The 20,049-nt window shown below is 46.6% G+C and overlaps 1 protein-coding gene across 5 annotated transcripts in view; it reads left to right on the forward strand.

The window, feature by feature from the left end:
• The first annotated feature begins 12,363 nt into the window (after positions 1 to 12,363).
• CCDC186 (coiled-coil domain containing 186) overlaps positions 12,364 to 20,049 on the forward strand; it is a 48,470-nt gene continuing 40,784 nt past the window's right edge. For 3 of the 5 annotated variants that reach the window (XR_009463137.1, XM_059730136.1, XM_059730139.1), the window contains exon 1: positions 12,364 to 12,437. The gene's annotated coding sequence lies outside the window, so the exon portion shown is untranslated. The remainder of the gene's footprint in view (positions 12,438 to 20,049) is intronic. The other 2 variants (XM_059730137.1, XM_059730138.1) reach the window with 1 other exon arrangement.

Genomic DNA, 20,049 nt, shown 5'->3' on the forward strand with positions numbered 1-20,049 from the left:
CCACCTCCTCTCTCGGCTCCAAACGCAACCCCATGCCATTTTTCGTGTCAAAAAGGAAAGCATAGATTACCAACATGTCATTCTATTATTCTAATTTACTCTAAGTGATGTCCCACAGTGGGACCTCAAATTGTGTGGGAGGGGGACGACAATAGGGAGTGACTGCCCTGTGTATATTTGTTCTCCATCAAGGAAGAGACAAGCCCAAGAAGCTCAGTGGAGCCCAGGAGCACTTTCAACCACCCCAGGGGAGTTAAAAGCATACAGTTATATTTGGAGCACATGCCTTCCTTGCTGCAGCTCTAGAAATGCCACAGAGAAATTCCTACTAAGGGGGTTTTGACCCAGACAGACCACCTAAGCAGCATTTTTGAGGCAAGGCGCTGCCTTTATTTACCAGGGGACAAGGAAAAGCAGCCTTATTTAATTAAATAGTTGGAATCATACTCCTCCTATGAGCCTCAGCAGAACTGCCTGGGCAGTGAGATATAGCCAGGTGCTGGCACTCTCTCTCAACTGATTCAGCACTTCCTCTCCTTCAGCACTGTGCAAGACCAGCCAAACACTAGGGAAAGAATTCATGGCACCATCTACTTTTCACTGCTCTGGTATGTCCTCTGTCTGCAAGCCTAGAAGATAAAGCCACATTGTCTGTTATCTTCAACAAGAACCCAGTTGTCAGGGCATCGATTACACAATGCATTAGTCATGCACAGCAGTATGTGTCCCAGGAAACCTTAGAAAAAATATCAGTGTTGATCTCACACTGTCCCTCCAGAGCAGTCATAAAATGTTTGAGCATTAAGGAAATGTCCTTGACTTCACTATTAGCTCCATTATCTGCTGTACACTGTGCTCCTGGGAATCACACAGGTACTATTGCACTATAGAGTGTCAATAGAGAGTCCAAATGATTAATTGTTCCCATCCCAAACGTTGTCTGTGAAGAACTTTTGTCTCAATCTCCATCTGTCCCCTTTCCTTCACATATTAGATTTCAACTGAATCCTCAAAAATTCCCTCACACTCAGAGCATGTTTAGGTACATTTCAGTTTCTCCTAAACTGCATTGGCTCTGCTCCACAGCTGGCAACAATCCTGGGCACTGGTGCCAAACATTTTCCACAGCAGGCAGCAAGCAAAGATGTTCTGATAACTTTGTGATAATCCAGTTTGTCTGATAGTACCAATAGCGTTAAAAGTCTGTCGTCACTTCAGTTATCAGCCTCGTTTCATATGAACTCAGAATGTCAGCTTTGAAAATGTGAAAATATCTTGCCTTCAGAATAGACAGTACTTTGTTTTGAGATATTTTATATGCTTTTTGCACTGTCCTAAAAAATCCTGCTTTGTCTCCTGGTTACAGTCATTTTCTCTCTCTCCTTTCCCCATTTCCTTACTGTACAGTCTACGGTATTTCATTTTTTCCTTGCTCTCAGGTTTTGTAACTGCATCTACCCCTGAAAACATAACAATACCTCTGCAGCTGTGCAACAGTAGCTGTGTTGGAGAAGATGAGCTACATGTACCTTCAGTGCTGTGTGATTAAACCTTTGCCAAGAGCACTTGAACTTGATCTGTATTCTAGGAGCACAGGTATAGACATGACCATCATAACTACAACATCACTGTCAGGCCTGTGATGAGGATGTTGTAAGGGTGGCAAGATGAGGGGCAGAGTAGATTAATTGATTTGTCGAAAGTCACAGAGCAAATTTGCTAACTCGGGATTTAAATCTAGACTTCCTAAGCCTCAGTGTAGTCTCCTGTTCCATAGCCCATCCTTCCCTTTCCTCATTCTTTCCAGTAGTCCAGTCTACTGTCTAGACTACTGTCTATAGTCTAGACAGTAGACTATAAGGTCTGTCCATTGGTAGCTCTATGGAAAACCTGAGAAGAAAAGGTTGTGATGGGTTGGTTTCTGATAAGTAGAAGGCAGGGTAGACTTGCACCTTCTAGACCAGGGTGGGCAATTATTTGGGCCTACAGGCCACATAGGGAGTTTGTTCAGCTGTCACAGGATGGGTCAGCACCCCCTCACCTTGCACCAAAACTCCCTGTGTGGGATGGGGCCGCGGGCTGGAGTGGAGCAGTGTTTGGGAGCAAGATGGGCAGGCAGGGCCAGGGAGACCCCGGGATCTTGGGGCAGTGACAGTGCAGGGCCAGGGCAGAGCTGTGATCTGCTACAGGCACGGGTTTTGCGGGCAGGGTCATGCAGGGAGCGGATTGTGGCTCTGCTGCAGCCCTGACCTCAGCCCCTTGCTGTCATCATCCCACCATCCCAGTCCAGGCCCCGGCCCTGGACACAGCTCCCTGCCCACCCAGTCACGTGCCCTGGCTACGTGGATCCCAGCCAGTCTCCATGGAGGCCCTGGGATTTTGGGGTGGTGACAGTACAGGGCCGGGGCTGGGGCAGAGTTAGGATCATGGTCCCTGCACATCCCTGGCCCCGGCCCCATGCTGTCACCTCCCTGCAATACCAGGGTCTCCATGAAGACCAGCCATGGGCAGGGTACGTAGCTGGACAGGGAGCTGCGTCCATGAGGCTGGGGCAGAGTCATGATCCACTCCCTGCGCACTCCTGCCCATGGATCCCACACCTGTCACAGGGGTGTGCAGACAGCAGATCGTGCCTCTGACCCAGCCCTGGCCTTGGCCCTGCACTGTTGCTGCCCCAAGATCCTGGCATCTACCAAGTGCCGCTTGAATCGCTCCCAAACACTGCTCCCTGCTGACTTGCAGCCCTGTCCCAGCCGCCTGGCCAAGCACCCTGCCTGCATGGGTCCCACCGTCAGTAGTGGGTGTAGGATGGGCCAGTGGGTCTGGGTCCAGTGGCTGTGGACTGCCAGAAGGAGCGGTGCTGCCAGGGCTGCTGGAAAATGGAGTCTGGCTGCTGCGCTGCTGCAGCCCCACTGCATGCCTGGCAGTATGTGTATGTGCCATGGCCCAGGCTGCCCTCTGCATCTGGGATGGGCAGCACCAAGGGACCTGCTGCAGGCCAGACAAAATCCCTTTGCGGGCCAGATGTGACCTGTGGGCAGTATTTTGCTCATCCCTGTTCTAGACTAACTAATTCAGAGATGCATGAGCTTTCCTAAGCAACAGTCTGCCTTCAGCCTGACTTCAGGCTAAGAAGGCTAATGATCTCTTTCTAGGGTTACCATACATCCAGGTTTTCCCGGACCTGTCCTCTTTTCAGATCCTCTGATTTCCCTCTGGGCATTTTTTTTAAACCTGAACAAATTTTAAATCACAAGTTTTCCGGGATTTTGCTCTGCTCTGCTGGTGGGAGTGCGGGAGGGCAATTGGAGGCACGGGGCACCGTGCTTCTTTGCATGCACACACATGTGGCAGGCATGCAGCCAGGCAGGGGGATGGGAGCAGCCCTGGCAGTTGTATGCTGGTAAGTCTATGGGTGGAGGGGGCTGGAGGGCCAGGGCTTGTGGACCATCTGGGTGGAGGGGATGGGGAGGGGGGGAGTTGGGGTGGGTGCCTGCTGGTGCTGGGGAATGGTGTCTAGGGAAAAAGGCTGCAGCAGGGCCCAGGGGCAGGGGGGAGGCGCCTGACCCTCCAGTGGGGGAAGGGGCGGGAGGGCCCTGCGCAGCTGACATAGTGGCACTGGGGGCTGGTGCCCATGCTTGCAGAGGTGGAGCACCTGGGAGATGCTGCCTGAGGCGGGTGGCATGGCCAGGCCGCCTGGTGCAATGCAGGAGCCCCAGCCTGGAGGCTTGCTTTGGCAGGGTTGGGGAGAGCAGGGGAACTGTGGGTCAGGAGTGAGGGGCACCAGCAGGGCTGGGAGGGTCTGTGGGTGGGGAGTGAGGGGCACTGGGAGGGTGGGGGGCTGTGGGGCAGGAGTGCGGGGCACCAGCAGGGCTGGGGGGCTGTGGCTTGGGAGTGAGGGGCACGGAGGGTCTGTGGGCTGGGAGTGCAGGGCACTGGCACTGCCAGGAGGCTGTGGGTCGGGAGTGAGGGGCATAAATTTGGCCTGGGGGATGGGGGACTGTGAGTAGGAAGTGAGGGGCTCCAGCAGGGCTGTGGGTTGGGAGTGAGGTGTCCCTGTGACAGGTGTCCACTTTTTTGGAACTGGAAATACAATCCTACCTCTTGCCGATAGGTAGACACCCCAGCGATCAGTCCTGACTTATCCCTGCATATATGAGAACCAACCATGGCAGGTTACTTTATGGGTTAGTCTAAGAGCAAAGAGGAAAACTGGGTAGCTTTCAATAAAGCCATCTGTCACATCACCCGGAGCTGCAGAAGCTCATGTGGGAGGTGACAGAAAAGGCTAGGCAGTTTCAGAGTCATGCTGCTTCCCTGAACTTCTCCTCTCATTCCCTCCCTCTGCACAAATCTGCTGAAATTTTTTTTTTTAAATCGTTGTTTTTCCAAAAAATAATCACAAACCTGAAAATCCATCTTTGCGGCCTAAAACTCTCCCTGTGCCTGAAGAAGGGTGTTTGTACCCAGAAGCTTGCAAAGAACAATTTTTCTAACTATTTAGTTGGTCTAATAAAAGATATCATGTATACCCGAGGACCCTTGTCTGCCTAGCTCTTATTAGTGCGTTCAGCTGACTAATCATTTTCATCTCCAAGCAATGCTGTAATAAAAGCAAAGCTGTCAGTCCACCACTTTAAAAGTAAGCTAATTAACACTATAGACTTTAAAATGGAACATCTGACAGGAAGCAATTAGAAGGAAAATTAAGTGCCCCACTGGGGACATGAAGTTTTATCAGTGTGTGAGCCAATGTGCAGCTCTTTCACAGCACCACACTTCAAAGAATGAGCAGGCCAGGGCAAACGGTTTCTTTTAAATGTTATTCAGCAACAGGGGATTTTCCATGCCTTGGGATATGGGAGTAGGAAAGGGAAGAAAATGAAAGCAGTAGACACTAATGTTAAAAGGAAAATAACAGAGTTGGTTGCAGAAGTGGGAATAGATCTCGGCAAAAAGAATGTGGCAGAGGTTTGCTGGGAGAGCGTAGTTCATACTGAAAATGATTGGGAAAGTGTCAGAGCAAACGCAAATGCAGGAGTTTGATGGGAATTGTGCCTGCTGTCTATAGCCATTTCTCAGGGCTGCAAGTATCGGTCTTATTTCTTCCTTGCATTATGTTAGTGTGTAGAATACCCAGACGGGACTGGGTCCAAGACCCTACTGTGTTACATGGTACACCAACACAGAGTAAAAATACAGTCCCTGCCCCAAACAGCTTACAATAAAAAATACTTTTATTGCAAGAGCTTCTCTTTGCATTGGTATAACTGCAATCACACTAGGCTTTGTGCTGCTGTAACTGTGTCAATGTCAGATGTAGCTGTAGTTGTACAAAATATGTACCTAGGCAAGACCTCAGGATAAAAAGGTAAGCAAAAAGTTCTGTGTTAATGGGAAAGAAGTCCTTTTACAGCAATGATAAACTCTGACATATGCAAAAACCAATTCAGTCTCCAGTAAGTCTATTATGTTAGGATAGTCTCACGAATCATGACTAATGCCTGGGGCTGGGAGTTAGGCAATCTAGATTCTATTTCTAGCTCTTCTTACTAGGGGAAGTGTCTCCTGGCCCTGATGTTCATATATGCTGTGCCCCGAAGGGGCTGTGTCTAGCCACTGATTCATCAGTAAAATGGAGGTAATGGTTCAACTCTGGTTGAAGGAGGGTAGGAGAGTGATTTACAGTGCACTTTGAGCCCCCTGATAAATAGGTCCATAAACATGCAAAACATTATTAACAATCAGATAGGGGGAAATGAAGCAATGATGTAAACACCATTTTTGTTTCCCTTTGAGAACAAAGCCATCACCAGCAGTAAAAATCAACCCCCTAAAAAGCACAAAGGAGCAAATCCTGCTCTCTGATTTGCAAGGCAGATGGGCCTTGCCTTATTGGCAACAGAGCAAATGTGGTTTCACTGGGGAAGCCCTGACATCTCTTAGATGGTAAATTCTGGGGCTCAGAGACTGTTTCTGTCAATGTTAGTAAAGCATCAAATGTGAACATTATTGATGCTCTCCAGTAAGAATTATAGTAGTGATCTATTGCCCTTTGTCTAAGGTTGGCACAGACACTTTGGGATCTACTCTAGCACTAAGGCTGAAGCTGCAGAAAACATAACTAGGGAAGGAAGAGGATGATCCCTAACCACTAAGGAACAACTCCGTGCTCAGCAGGCTCCCTGGGCTGCATCCTGGAAGATGGGATATAGGCCCTAAAGAGAATGGTGTTTAAAATTAAAAATGTCCATTGGCTCCAATCCAGTTAAGATTTGCACAATGTGCTTAACTTTACACACTTGGCATCCTATGGAATTATTCACTGCATGTAAAGCTAAACACATGCGCACATCTTTGTTGGTGCGAAGCCCTAATGCACAAATACCTCTGCAGATGCCATGGAATGAATAATGACAACAACAAATGGAAAGCAGTTTGCAAATTCAATCACTTGTAATCAAGCAGTAGAGTATACGAACTTTGCAGTTTACCTTTGGAACAGCATTAAAATTGGCTGAAAGCCATCTCTAAAAGTAAAAATAGCCCTTATGCTGCATGACAGAGAACTAACAACCTGGTGTTGCCTAGTGCTGCCTTCAAAAATGAGTGATTGCTAGGTAGCTCTCCTGGGATAGAAATGGCTGCAGGCTTGTGGTTAAAATGTTCTATTCTGGCCAGATTAAAACCAGTGCTACATTGTTGCCTTCAAAATAATGGGATCAGGTGTGCGAGGGAGCTCAACCCCATTAGAAATCATAAAAAAGGAGGGCTGGAATGGACCTCAAGGAGGTCATCTATTCCAGTGGGGGCCAACCTTTTTTGGTAGACGTGCCACAAATTAGCCCTACACTCTTCCTGAGTGCCACTCTAGTGCCCTTCACCTGCCCAATCTGCTGCTCTGCCTTCTGTTTCTTGCCCTATCCCAACCTGCCCACACAGAGGATAATGGTGCTACAGGTTGGCCATCCCTGATCTAGTCCAATCCCCCTGCTCAAGGCAGAGTCCTATACACGATCTAGGCACGTCCTATACACTTATTTGTCTAACCTATTCTTAAAACTCTACAAACAACCCTGTTGCACTACTACAAGGCACTGCCCCAAGACATCAAAGAGCACCCTAACCTGTGACAGGTAAAGCAGGGGGGATGAGGGCACTCAGAAGCATGTCCTGCTTCTGCTACAACCAACCCTGGTTGCTATCTCAGCAGTGAAAACACAATCCAGTTGTTCTTCCCACAAAATGCCTTAATCTAAATGCCTAGTGAAAGGGCCTAAACCAGTTCCTTTAAACACATAAATATCCTTCTGCATTGTTTTTGCTTCTAACTCAATGTTCTTTTGGGGCTCTGTAGGGAGACCTTCATGAAGCACTTTCTGGTTTTTGAATTTGGGGTATGAAAATTGGGGTATCCCAATTTTCCAGAAGGCATAAGGAGAAGAACTTGGATTGCAGCGACCCCGAGTCCTCCTTAATTAATTGTGGTAAATAAAATTGAATAATATGCTTCATTCCCACTGCCCCTAAACATGTCCACTGAATTACAAGAGCTGACTCCACAGGTCTAGAAAAACAAAGGACCCACCTGTTTTTCTTTTGCTTTAAGAAAATTGATTTTTTGTTTTCTTGCAGGAAAGAAGCAATCGCTTATTCCAACTGTTTTGTTACAGTAAATGCAGGTATTTTCACTTATAGTAGCCTTTTCAATGTATTCTGCAGTATAGTTAATGGTTACAACGCGCTTTGTGTAGTGCCTTGTATCACAGCATGCTATGGAGGATCTAGGAGTTGCTTTGCCCACTACTGAAATGCAATACAGATACTTTCAGTGTTGAAAGAGAAAAGCATGTTATCTGTCCTGTCAGTTTGCTGAACTGGGCCCTATCTGTTATGTCACACCCATTTTACACCAGAATACATACATTGGGTAAAAGTCTGGCCCCACTAAAACCAATAGCAAAACTTACACTGGCTTCCATAAGGCCAGACTTTACGCACTGACATCAGACTTACTGTTGCTTGACACCAACCTGAGAATCAAGCACAGAGGCTTTCGTCTGTGCGCAGCACTTAATTACAGGGAAGGCATGTCATTTTCTCCTGGGGTGAGGAGAAGCTGCCTTTATTCCTGATCCTGCAAGGAGCAATGCATGAATAAAGCCTCGGGTCCATTCAGGGCCCTATCAGTCAAAGAGCATCTGCCTATACAGTTTTTCACAACTGGGGTCTGCCATGAGATGCATGTCTGACACAAGGAGGAATCATGTATCCCACAAAGATGGTAATGCAAGTGGGAAAAAAGCTCAACGTTTAACCCAGGGGTGCCCAACCTTTTGGCCCTGTGGGCTGGATGAGTGGTGCAGGGTCAGTCCACAGGCCCAATCTTATCGGTGGTGGGGGAGCAGTAGCACTGTTAATTGCCATCACTCCCTTGCTGTCATATTTCCAGACCTGTGGGCAGCCCTCTTTGCTGGATGACATGACTGCAGGCTGGATCTGGCTTGTAGGCCAGAGGTTGAGCACTAGTGGTTTAACCAATTTGGGTAAAGGAAAATATAACACACAGGAGTCCTGGTAGGAGGCTGAATTATATTTCTTGATAGTGATACTTGATATTTCTTGGCCGCAATTACTTGATATAGGCCAAGGCTACAGAAAGGTTAAAACCCCTATCAGGTGTTTGGTACCATATCATTACAACTGGTACTAATTACAAATAAAAACCTCTTGTATAAGGTTTGCCAAAGTTATACTTCTGTATATATACACAGTAATGCTGGTGTTTGGGGTTTTAGTTTAAGTCTCATGATAGTTGTTTTTTTTTTTCTTTCCTAAATGCCCCTTGAGCTTAAAGCAAGAGACTGTGAGAATCTCTGGTTTAAACAGAACAGTCTAGCCCTCCTGGACTCAGTGAAATAGTGAAGCTAGGGCACCTAAAGGTTTCAAAATGAGAAGACATAAAAATAAACCAAAATGCATTCCTGACTTTTTGGAGCCTTGGCTCATGGTTTTGTTGCTTGCAGTTAGCAATATTGTACACACATAAGGCTCGATGCCACAAAGATTAACCTGCTTGACACCACACCTGGGGGTGATTCCAAATAGGACCACTGACATTTATAGTATTATTTGCATGATCCTATGTTTCCAGGATCAGGGCCGCATTACATATATCTATGTACATATGTAGAAGAAAATGTGAATTATACTAGCTATAAGCACATGGAATTATTATTAAGCGTTGTCTCTCTTTTGCACTTGCCCTACCCAATTATTGATATTACTAGCTGAGATTTTGTTGAGCTATAAGGGACAGATACTGTAAATATTTATACATATCCTTATTCTTAGGGTTTTCCCTGTATGCAAAGTATGGTATATACTAGTAAGTACTTGTAGGAATGGAACTTATGACTTGGGTCTTGGGTTTCATGTCTTTTTTATTTTCTTTCAATCTGTCTGTGTATGCCTAGCACACCTTTGGGCAGTGAGTATATAAATAATAAATAGGCAGACAAAGTTCTTTGAATAAATGTGATATCTTTTATTAGACCGACTAAATAGTTGGAAAAATTGTTCTTTGCAAGCTTTTGGGCACAAGCACCTTTCTTTGGGCATAGGGAGAATCTGCTACTGTTTTGTGTTCTCCTGGATGGAAGAGAAGCCAATACGCGAAATGACGGTCTGTGAGAATGCAAATGCATGGCAGTGAGGATCGGAGGCATAGGAGACAATAGGTATGAGACAGGTGGGTGTGTGTGGGAAGAGGAGGATGTTGACCTGGTGATAGAAAGTAGCTAGTAAAGTGCAGAGCGGTTACCTGGGGTTATCAGATAGCAGGCGGTTTATAATGTGCTATAAATCCAATGTTTTAGTCCATGATTTCCCCCGCCCACCCCCACCTACCTGTCTCACACCTATTGTCTCCCGTGGCTTCCGATCCTCACTGCCACACATTTGCATTTTCACAGACCTGGTTGCATATTGGCTTCTGTTCCATCCAGAACACAAAACAACAGCAGACTCTCCCTATGCCCGAAAAAGGGTGTTTGGAGGTACGGCACATAACATAAGGGATATATTTGTCATGAATGTTTTATGTGAAAAATGTGCAGAGGAATGTATTTAATAAATTATGGAAACTTAAAACAATTCATGTTTGATTCTGCAACTCTGATTTAGGTGAGTGCAATCACTCATGGGAGGCCAGGAATGGTTCTCAGTAGTCTGTACCAGTGATTTTGATACCATTAGATTTTAAAGACAACAAAAGGATGCAGGGGAATCAACCTCCATGCTCCAGGTTTAAACTCATCTTTTAGTATTAGAAACTGGGATAAGACCTAATGTAGGAGCAAATTACCCCCCCATCTGTCACAAGAGGGTTTTGAATTCTCCCGTACCAGCTGGTGCTTGTGGGTGACTGGTTTAGGTCAGTGGTTCTCAAGCCTTTATGGATTCAAGGCACCCCTTGAATGGATTGCTTTTTTAAATCTGGGTTTATCCAGTGAATTATGTTTGCACACCCGTGAAACTAAACAGCAGCTGTGCAAGAGAATGAACTCTCACAGAAAAACATACAAAGGACGGAGACATACTCTTACTTAGCAGCACATTTCTTGCAGAACGACTCCATTTCTGACCTCACTGTCCTTGTACTCAAAGGCAATCTACCTAACACCTTTAAAAGGCGAACTTGGGAACAAAACTTCATAAACTGGCTGGACACTAAAAGCCAAGGACTAAACACTGATCTTGGATGTATGGCCCATTGTCATTTATCCAACTCCTGAATACTTTCTATACAAGGAAGGTGAGACTGACCCTACCATTCCCTCCCTTCATAGGCCCTGATCTCCCAGTGGCGACCGTCAGTCCTCCCGGATCGTGGTGCACGCACGAGGGCCACCCAGACCTTTGATGTATATGCCTGGACAGGAATTTTTGGAGGAGTGGAGGCTGCCAAGATCTTCCCTCCTTCCTTTAGGCCACTGAGACAGAATCCAAAGACCAGACTGAGTCCAGATGTTTGGTGCCTCCATGGCTGTAGTTATATAAGTGTCTGTGAATCAAATCCAGGTCTTCTGTATGGTAGGGAAGGATTCTCCCACCGAACCACAGGGGACTCCTGATCTCCTAGTATTCAGCTTCTTTTCTTTTGCTAACTCCTGTCTGCTACACCTGAGCATTTTTCTCAGCCCCTCTCCTATGATGAGCCTCACTTGCTGCGCTTGCTTCCTACATTCAGAGACCTGAGGACGAACGTCTTAGAGCCGCGCCACACGTTCAAAATAAAGCTGGAAAGCAGCAAGTTTCAGCGCTAACTTTATGGCTGCTTGCCTCATTTTTACCAAGCGATAATGACTGCACGTGTGGCTGGCTTCAATGTCTCGTGTGATTATTACCCAGTTAACTGTGTGATACGCAGCGAAACTGAAGGTTTACAAAGCCGACCCTCCTTTACGCCTACGAAACCTGGACCGTCTACCAGCGTCGTGCCAGGAAACTAAACCGCTTCCACCTGCGCTGCCTGCGAATGATACTAAAGATCAAGCGGCAGGACGAGGTGCGGGACACCGAGGTGCTCGGGAGATCCGCTCTCCCCACTATCCACGTTCACTGCTGAAACCGGCGCAGCTGACACGGGCCGGACACCTCTCAAGAACGCCCGGCGCTCGCCTGCCGAAGAAAATCGTCTACGGCGAACTGTCCAACGCTTTCACGGCGCGCCAAATCAGCGGTACAAGCACATCCTAAAGATGTCCATAAAGAGTTTCTTGGGTGAATTTGATATCTTTTATTAGACCAACCCAAATGTTGGAGGATAGTCTGCCTATGTCCTTAGACCAACACGGCTACAACCCAAACCCCTGAAGAGTTTCGGCAGTCGTGGGAGCGACTCGCTGGTGACCGTCCATCCCGGAGCGGCGCGTGGCGGAGGCAGCGAGGAGGACGAGGATCTCCCGTGTCCGGTCGCCTGCCGCGGCACGTCGTTCAGGGCAAAGATCGGGCTTATAAATGACCCGTCGCCCTGACACACCCTCGCCCCCCGCATCATTTCCGCGCCCCTCAGGCTGTTGGGAAGCGCCGGGCTCGACCACCTCCCTTGGGCTGGCGAGCCGGCCTCCACTCGACCCACTCGAGAGTCGCGGGTGCCACTCTCCCTGGGCCTGGGGAAGGGCGTCTGTGCCGGAAACCTCTCAAAGCACAATGTTTCCCGGTCCAATAGAAAAAAATCCCGCCCAATACAAAAGATGGCATCGACTATAAAGGACCCCATCGGGTCGCGCCGGCGCTGCAGGGGCGCGCGCAGGCCGCGGGGCGCACGTGCGGGCGGGGCGCGGGGGGCGGGGCCAGCAGTGCAGGCTCCGCCCCCGGCCGCCATCTTGGCGGAGGTGTCAGCCCGCGGCTATGGCGGCGCGGCCTCGGCGCAGGTAGGAGCGCGCGGGGCGGCTCCCTTCCCTGCCCCCACCGCGGTCAGTTTGAGGGGAAAGACTGCCCCCCCGGTGCCCCCCCCCCCCGGGACTCGCTGAGGAGCGGTTAAATGGCTGTTTGGTTGCTGACGGCTGGCGCAGGGCGCTGCGAAACGCGCCGGGGACGATGTGAGGTGATGGGGGCGGGGGGGGATGCGAGATTGCACCGAGGTGCAGGGAAGCCGTCCCGATGGTGTCGCGAGTTCCCTCCCGGCCCTCGGCCCCGCCTGGTGCGGGGTGTCGGCGCCCGAAAGCTTGCGATGGAAGACGTCATTATTATTATTATTATTCCCCCCCCCCTCAAAAGATATCGCCTCCGCTGCGAGCCCCCGTGTCCCGGGGGCCGTCGCGTGGCTGCCGGACAGGGCTAGTTGGCCCGGTCGGGTGTCCCGGGGAGCGATGCTTTGTGGCTTCGTCTGTGCATGATCCTCCGCACGCGCCCGGTTCACGCGATGGCGGCGTAGTTCAGCGGTGTTGGCACGGGGCGCGACAGCGGCACGAGCTTCGCGTGCTTTGGAAACTCCTTCGGGAGTGTGTTTTGGGGCCGTTGACGCCCATATAGCGTCAGCCCGGGTTGTAAGGGTGTGGGGATGCTGCGGTGTTGTGACCGGGTCCTCCTGCACCCAATTCGAATAGCCGGGGCGTAAATTTTAATGGATCGGGGCTAAATCCCGGACTTTCTTTCCTCCTAGCGCGCGGCTCCTGCGATGCCTCCGCGATAGCGGTGGAGAGCTCGCTCGCTGCGTTCTCTGTGCCGGCTGCAGGCAGCGGTGGGTGATGCGATGGCTGAAGCGCTGGTAGTCAGGTTATGTGAACGAAACCCAGGTTGCCAAACAAGGTGAAACTTTGCAGGGGCTATGTAGGTTCAGCTGGAAAAAGTTTGACTTGGTTTGGAAAAATAAGCTTTTTCTTCTGTCCTGTTGCAGCTGTGCTAACGGAGGATTATGGGTCTGCTGTTTTTCTGTTTTGGATGTGCAAGGGCTTAGAGCTTAAACGTTACTCTCAAGCACTTTATAAAGCTTAGGTGGGCCATAAGCCAACTCCTGGTTAGTGTAGGCTTTTCCCCTGGTAACTGTGACTTGGTCCACTTTGCTATTAGGTGTATGCTAACCTGGGAACCAAATCAACTAAACTGTAATCTGTTCTGGTTACCCGTTGATTTTTTGCCTTGTGACTGGAAGAAATCAAGTCCTACTAGCCAGAGCCTAAACCTTCACTTATGTATTGGAGTTGACCTGTGAAGTTTCCCTGTCTGGGTCTGATCTAATCATGTTGTAAAGACTTCTGTGAGATGAAGTGGGGAAAAACCCAATGATGCCACAAAACAATAAATATAAAATATGCTAAGGCAAGGAAGGGCACAAGGAAGTTGTGATGTAAGGAAAGAAAACTTACAGGGGAAGAACGAGCAAATCTTGTTCCCTGACTCCTTAGGACTGAGTCTCTTTTGAAGATAATGCTGATCTTTGCACTTTGGGACGGAAATGGGGCATGGTCCTAGAGACTTGCTTCTCTGTCCATAAGCTCTCTGTTCGCACCAGCTTACCACTTACAGCTCAGTGAGGCCTTGTCTGTCCTGGTCAGGGAGCAATGCCAACTTACACATGTTAGAAAACTGTTTCGCAGCCTTGATGCACGGCTGACATCACCATCCCTGTTCAAAACCCCAAAGTTCCCGGATGGTTCCAGTGCTCTTTGGCTTTTCTTTGTAGTTGGGATCAAATGTTAAAGGCACCTTGTCCTTCCAAGCAAGACCAAGCAATGATCCTTACTTTTTACTATACTTCAAGAAATCCTTCTGCTGGCAGGAGGACAGAAGTGGAATAACAAGGGAGAGACTGGAGATACAGCTCGCGTACATCTGGCATTATTCTGCTTAAAGCTGCAGTAACTAAATAGTGAAACTAATACCGTATTACTTGTCTTGGGAAAACCAAACTCTGTACTGTCCTAGGTAAGAATCTACTTGAAACCATATATTTTAAACATATTTTTGTACAGACCAAGCAATACTTGATATCATTTCATCTGTAACTGTGTATGTTTCACACAAGCACTGTTCCCATGTACCCAGGGCTTAGATCCATAATCTAATCTTGTTTTGTGCACAGAACAATTGTTGTACAATGTATTTGTTCTGAATGCAGAGCAGTGTCTTCAGACTATTCCAAAACAATGTCATGGAGCTGACTGGGTGATAGTTGACTGCATTCTGGCAATCGGGCTGAGTGCTGCAAAGCGGTATGAAGGTGTGAGCAAACCAGCCAGCCTGGAAAGAATCGGGTACAGTGCATGATAGGGCAGAAGTGATTTTTTTATTTTAAAGGCAGAGATTCTCAAACTCCTATCCATATGTCTTTGAATGGAAGCTAGTAGGTTAGTGTAGTGCATCTTCATGTATCCAGCTTCCTATTCTGATAAATCACAAATACTTTTCCCCCTGTTACCTATATATTTAAGTAACTGCTGAGGTTGCCACAGGGATGTTGCACAATTAGGTTTAGGAGTATTAGCCCAAGCACTCGGAGAGAATGAAGAGTGAGACAGTTTCTGTCATGAAAATGTTGTCCTATATATAAAAAAGTCTGAGCTCCTCTTTGAAGTGATCTGATCTCTTTCTGTCTTGTTTAGACATTTTAATGTTTTGATAATTTTTTCAAGTGCCTTAGTCATGTCTATAATAAATATTGTGCATTAATAGTTAAGCTTATTTTCTCTCTTTCATTCACATCTAGTTATATTTTTTACAGATTTACAAACCATTCTGATATTCATTTGGAGCTGAGTGATTTTAGGGATTTCTTTTTATTCTTCTCACGATGTCTTGAGACTGATTCCTCATAATCTGGATTTCAACAACTATTCTTCACCAGAATTATTACAGTGGGTTTTATTCTTGCCCCATAAGGAGAAGCTGAGGGAACAGCCTGCAAAGGAACTTTAGACTGACGGAACATAATTTTTCCAACAGGATGATTGTCGAGAACACTAGAAAATTATAGTGCTAAAGAAACACTTAGTGCTAAGGCACAGGCAGCTCTGGTATTGTTTAATTTATTTTACCAAGAAGAGGTAATGTCAGGGAGCTTGTTGATATAGTAAACTTGTTTAGCTTGAAGTAGCCAGATTAAATCACCTTGAGAAGCCAGTTGAGAATATGGTGTAAACTCTCTTTGGTTCTCGCTTACTGTCAGCTTGCTTCCCCTGTCCAGAAGCTTGTTGCCTCCTGGTGCCATCATCACCACAATATTTCCTGTGTTTGCTACTGATTGCATAGATTTAATAGATTTTTACGGTGGGAAGGGACCTATTATTAGATCATCAAGTCCAACCCCCTGCCCTGAACAGGAAAGAGTGCTGGGTTCAGATGACCTCAGCCAGGCATTTGTCCAATCTCCTCTTAAATACCTTCAAGGAAGGGGACAGCACCACCACTCTTGGAAGCGTATTCCATATTTTGGCAGCCCTCGCAGTGAAGAATTTTTTTCCTGATGTCTAATCTAAATTTGCTCCCCTTCAGTTTGTGGCCATTGTTTCTAGTTATTCCAGTGGGCGCCATGGTAAACATCGTATCCCCTATTTCCTGCTGTCCCCCCGCTGTTGAGTTTGTAGACGGCCACAAGATCACCTCTCAGCCTTCTCTTGCAGCTGAAGAGATTCAGGTCCCCCAATCAGTCCTTGTAAGGTTTTTCCTGTAGGCCTTTAACTAGATGGGTGGCCCTCCTCTGAACTCTTAAGGGTGCATCCCATAAGCCAATTCTCCACTGACCGGACTGTGTAATACAGGCACTCCTCACTTAACGACTGAGTTCCGTTCCTGCGACTAGGTCATTAAGCGAATTGGTCGATAAGCGAGGAGCCGCCCCTCGATGCTGCGTGCCTTGGCTTGAGATGCCACGCTGCTGTTTCCACAATACGTTTCGTACAATACCAACTGCTCGGAGAGCTGGTCGTAAGTCCGCGCAGTCGTTAAACAGGTAGGTCATTAAGTGAGGAGTACCTGTAATCTACATTGCAACTGTTTAGTTTAAGAATTGGGTGCGACACTTTGTCAATTCCATTTCATCCTTTCCTCTCCACTTCCCCTCTCCCTTTTGATTCCCCAGCTGAGATCTTTTTTGGATCCCTCTGCAAACACGGAGAGGGCCACTGGTATGAGAGGCTGCTCCTCTGTTTCTTGTCATGTATAAGAGCATTTCTTTATCTCTCTTGCTACTTGACACCAGCTGTTTGAATTTTGCATAAAAACACTTGCTTATAACACTTAAGTTCTCTCCTGCTGTTATTTACCAAGGGCAGTAGTATTGGCTTATTCTGTAAGAAGAGATTTGAGATGAAGTTTGTATGACAGACCATGCAAAATAAAGATTCATTGTGTGTTGACTTGGAAACGGAACAAAGAAGTTGGCCTTTCTGATCCAGTATAGTGAACAAAGACAGTAACTGAAGATACCCTGTTCTTAAATAAGAACTGGTAGAGCAAGTGAAGTACAAAGGTGTACTCATTTCCTCCTGTTGATTCAGCTGAGAGTATTGAGATATGTTTAAAATGTGGCCATTCTATAATACAGCCTATAACATTCCTCTGTGGCTGTATTTATAATATTTGCACAGTTGTACTTGTATAGTACACCTTGAAAAATCCTCTGTAGTTACAAAATAATGCTGCACACTTGTGGATTTTTTTGTCTATTTAAATTATCATAGTCCAGTGACTTTAGCCCTTAGTCCTGAGGCACAAGCTTAAAAGTTGTTTGAATTTTAATCCATCTAATTATAGGAAACTTCAAGCTAGTGTGTGTGTGTGTGTGTGTGTGTGTGTGTGTGTGTGTGTGTAATGCCACTACTCTGGTGCAGAACTGGGGAAACTTATTGTATTGTGTCATGAAATGTAGGTTATGCTTCATACCACCATCACTGCAACCTGATTGCTCTCATACCCAAGACTGACTCATAAAACTAATACTCAAGTATTCATTTGAATTTTGAGTTTCTTGTCAGGTCCTCTGTGTTTATTTTAATGCAGTGTCTGCATGGTGTGCTGCAGTCATCTTTTTGAAGATTGTGGAAAATTCATTAGAATTTTACAGTGATTTTTCTAAGAATATTTTTGGGGGCATGGTATTAAGAAGAAGATTGTCTACTATGGGACAGCCTGTTAAGCATATTATAGCCTGGCTAATATGCTTTAGTATTAATTAAGGCCTTTATATGAAATTTCTTCCAATCTGACTGCATTTACTGGCTACTTCAGGCATGCAGAACTCACTGAGGAAGTTCTAAAAACAATCACTTGCTTCACTCCTCTCTCTTCATAGTCAGCAATTTTAAATAAAAGTCATTCCCCATAGTCTATATTGCACTGAATTATTTTGCGTGTCATTGGGTGCATCTACATGTTCATTAATGTGCTGTAATTATGGCGTATTAAGTTTAGTACCTGTAATAACAGGTACTAACCTTAATGCGCTGTAATCAGTGCTACTATGAACACTTTTTTTGTGACCCTAATGTACAGTAGACTAATTCTACTGTGCATTAGCATGATTCTTGCCTGCCATGTTAATGTGCAGTAGAATTAGTTGACCGCGCAATTAGCATCTTGTGTAGATGCGCCGATTGTGAGGCTGCGTTGGGTCCGGACCCGTTTCTCGCCCCTCTGCCTCCAAGGAGCAGGGTTTGGGGGGGGTGAGGCCAGCAATGCTCCAGCCCTGCTGGGGGACAGCAGGGACAGCACCACCATGACAGTGGGGACTGGGGGGGGGGTGAGGCCAGCGGTGCTGGCCTTGCCCTTCTGCTCTGGCCCCTCAGTCCCTGCTGTCATGGCCCTGCTTCTGTCTGTGCAGAGCATGCTGCTTGTTTCAGTAAGTATTGTGATTGGCTGCCAAGACAACCAGTCAGGGTACAAATAAAGCATTACAGGTGGACAGACTGACTAAGGCAGGGGCGGGCAATTATTTTCGGTGGAGGACCGCTTACTGAGTTTCAGCAAGCCATCGAGGGCTGCATGACAGGCAACCCAGGGCAGATTAATATTCATTTTCTAAATGTTTTAGGGGCCCTACAGGCTGGTTAGAATGGCCTGGCTGGCCACATCCAGCCCCTGGGCCACTTTTTGCCCATCCCTGGACTAAGGCTTATAATATTAATATGATGAAATGACCGGGGGGAAGTATTTTTAAGCAAAGGAAACTGTAGGCCAGCAAGCTTGCAGTAGTGGTAGATATTATTTATACTGTGGGCTCCCCTCTAGGCTGCACTGGTGCTGGCTGCAGAAGAAGCCTTACAGATTTCCTGTGTTCCTGTGTTTCCCTGTTTCAACACCTTAACATTTTAAGGGAGAAAAATGTTTATGTAAATTGAGGTCACCCATGAGCCATAGGGGACTTCTTACACAGATCAGCTTGAAGGTCTGAGGTTTCTAAGAATTGCTGGGCTGGGTTAAACCCTGGGTCCCTTTAGCCCAGCAGCCTGTTCTTGTCATCTCTTCCCATTCACCATGAGTAGGTTGCTTCCCTTTCTGTTGTGTTCAACTCTGGATGGCCTTCTTCTCCATGCATTTTTTAAAACCTTTTTTTCAATCTGGTTATACTGATGGGCTCTACAGCATTCTGTCACATGCTAATTATGCATTGTGTAAAAAACAAAAAAGCCAAAACAAAACCAAAAGGCAGCATTTCCAGGTTTTGTTGTTTTTAAATCCTCTGCCTGCTAATTTCATCAGGTTCCTCCTTAGATGAGGCAAACAGAAGGCACAGGAAATTATTTTTAGCTATAGCCTCAATTTACTCTTGACTACACAGTAATGTACACACTGCACTGGAAAAGTAAATTTTTCAAACAATTATGCTTGTAACAAACCAGTTATCTTGGAAGAAATGAGTTTGAGAGGTTGCAGATTCACGTAGATTTTTGGAGCAGACAGTTTTCATAGGCGTTTTGGAGAAGCAAGTCAGGAAAAGCGTGCAGATAAATTTTATCTGTGTCTACAAGAAAATACTTCATCTAGAATGAGGTCTTTTGGCTAGGGTGGAAAGTAATTGTATTTCAATCCTATGGCCTGATTCTGACTAGGTTTCCCTTCCTGAGATGCTCGAATGGACATAGAAGACAATGGGAGCTCCTGGTATTGAGCAGTTCTACAGTGAAGATTACAGAGCTGCTTTCCCTGATTTAAATACATGGAACGGTCTTGTTTTTGGTTTAAACGAAGAGTAGAGTCAGGCAGTAAACAGCTGGTATGGTGTGCAGAAAGTGTTATTTTGTGGGTGGGTATTTTTTTTCAACTGGAATAGGAAATTGTATTTGCCCACAGATTACATGCATATGCTTTGAAGACTCAGACTTTCAGTTGGTTCATGGAAAGTGAAACAGTATTGTTTTAATTTGCTAATGGAAGAGTCAGCAAAAGCCACAGACTTTGTTTGATTTAACAGCTCTCTATGGCTTGTCCTTCTTATCAAGAAAGAATGTACCCTTTTCCAGCCACCCAACCCCACCTTGAAGTCGTGTTTAGCTTTTGGGATTGGATTTTTATTGCTTTTTTATTTCATTGGATGAACTTGAAGGACTC

Source organism: Alligator mississippiensis, chromosome 6 (assembly GCF_030867095.1).
Source record: "Alligator mississippiensis isolate rAllMis1 chromosome 6, rAllMis1, whole genome shotgun sequence".
In the NCBI taxonomy this organism is placed as follows: domain Eukaryota; kingdom Metazoa; phylum Chordata; order Crocodylia; family Alligatoridae; genus Alligator; species Alligator mississippiensis.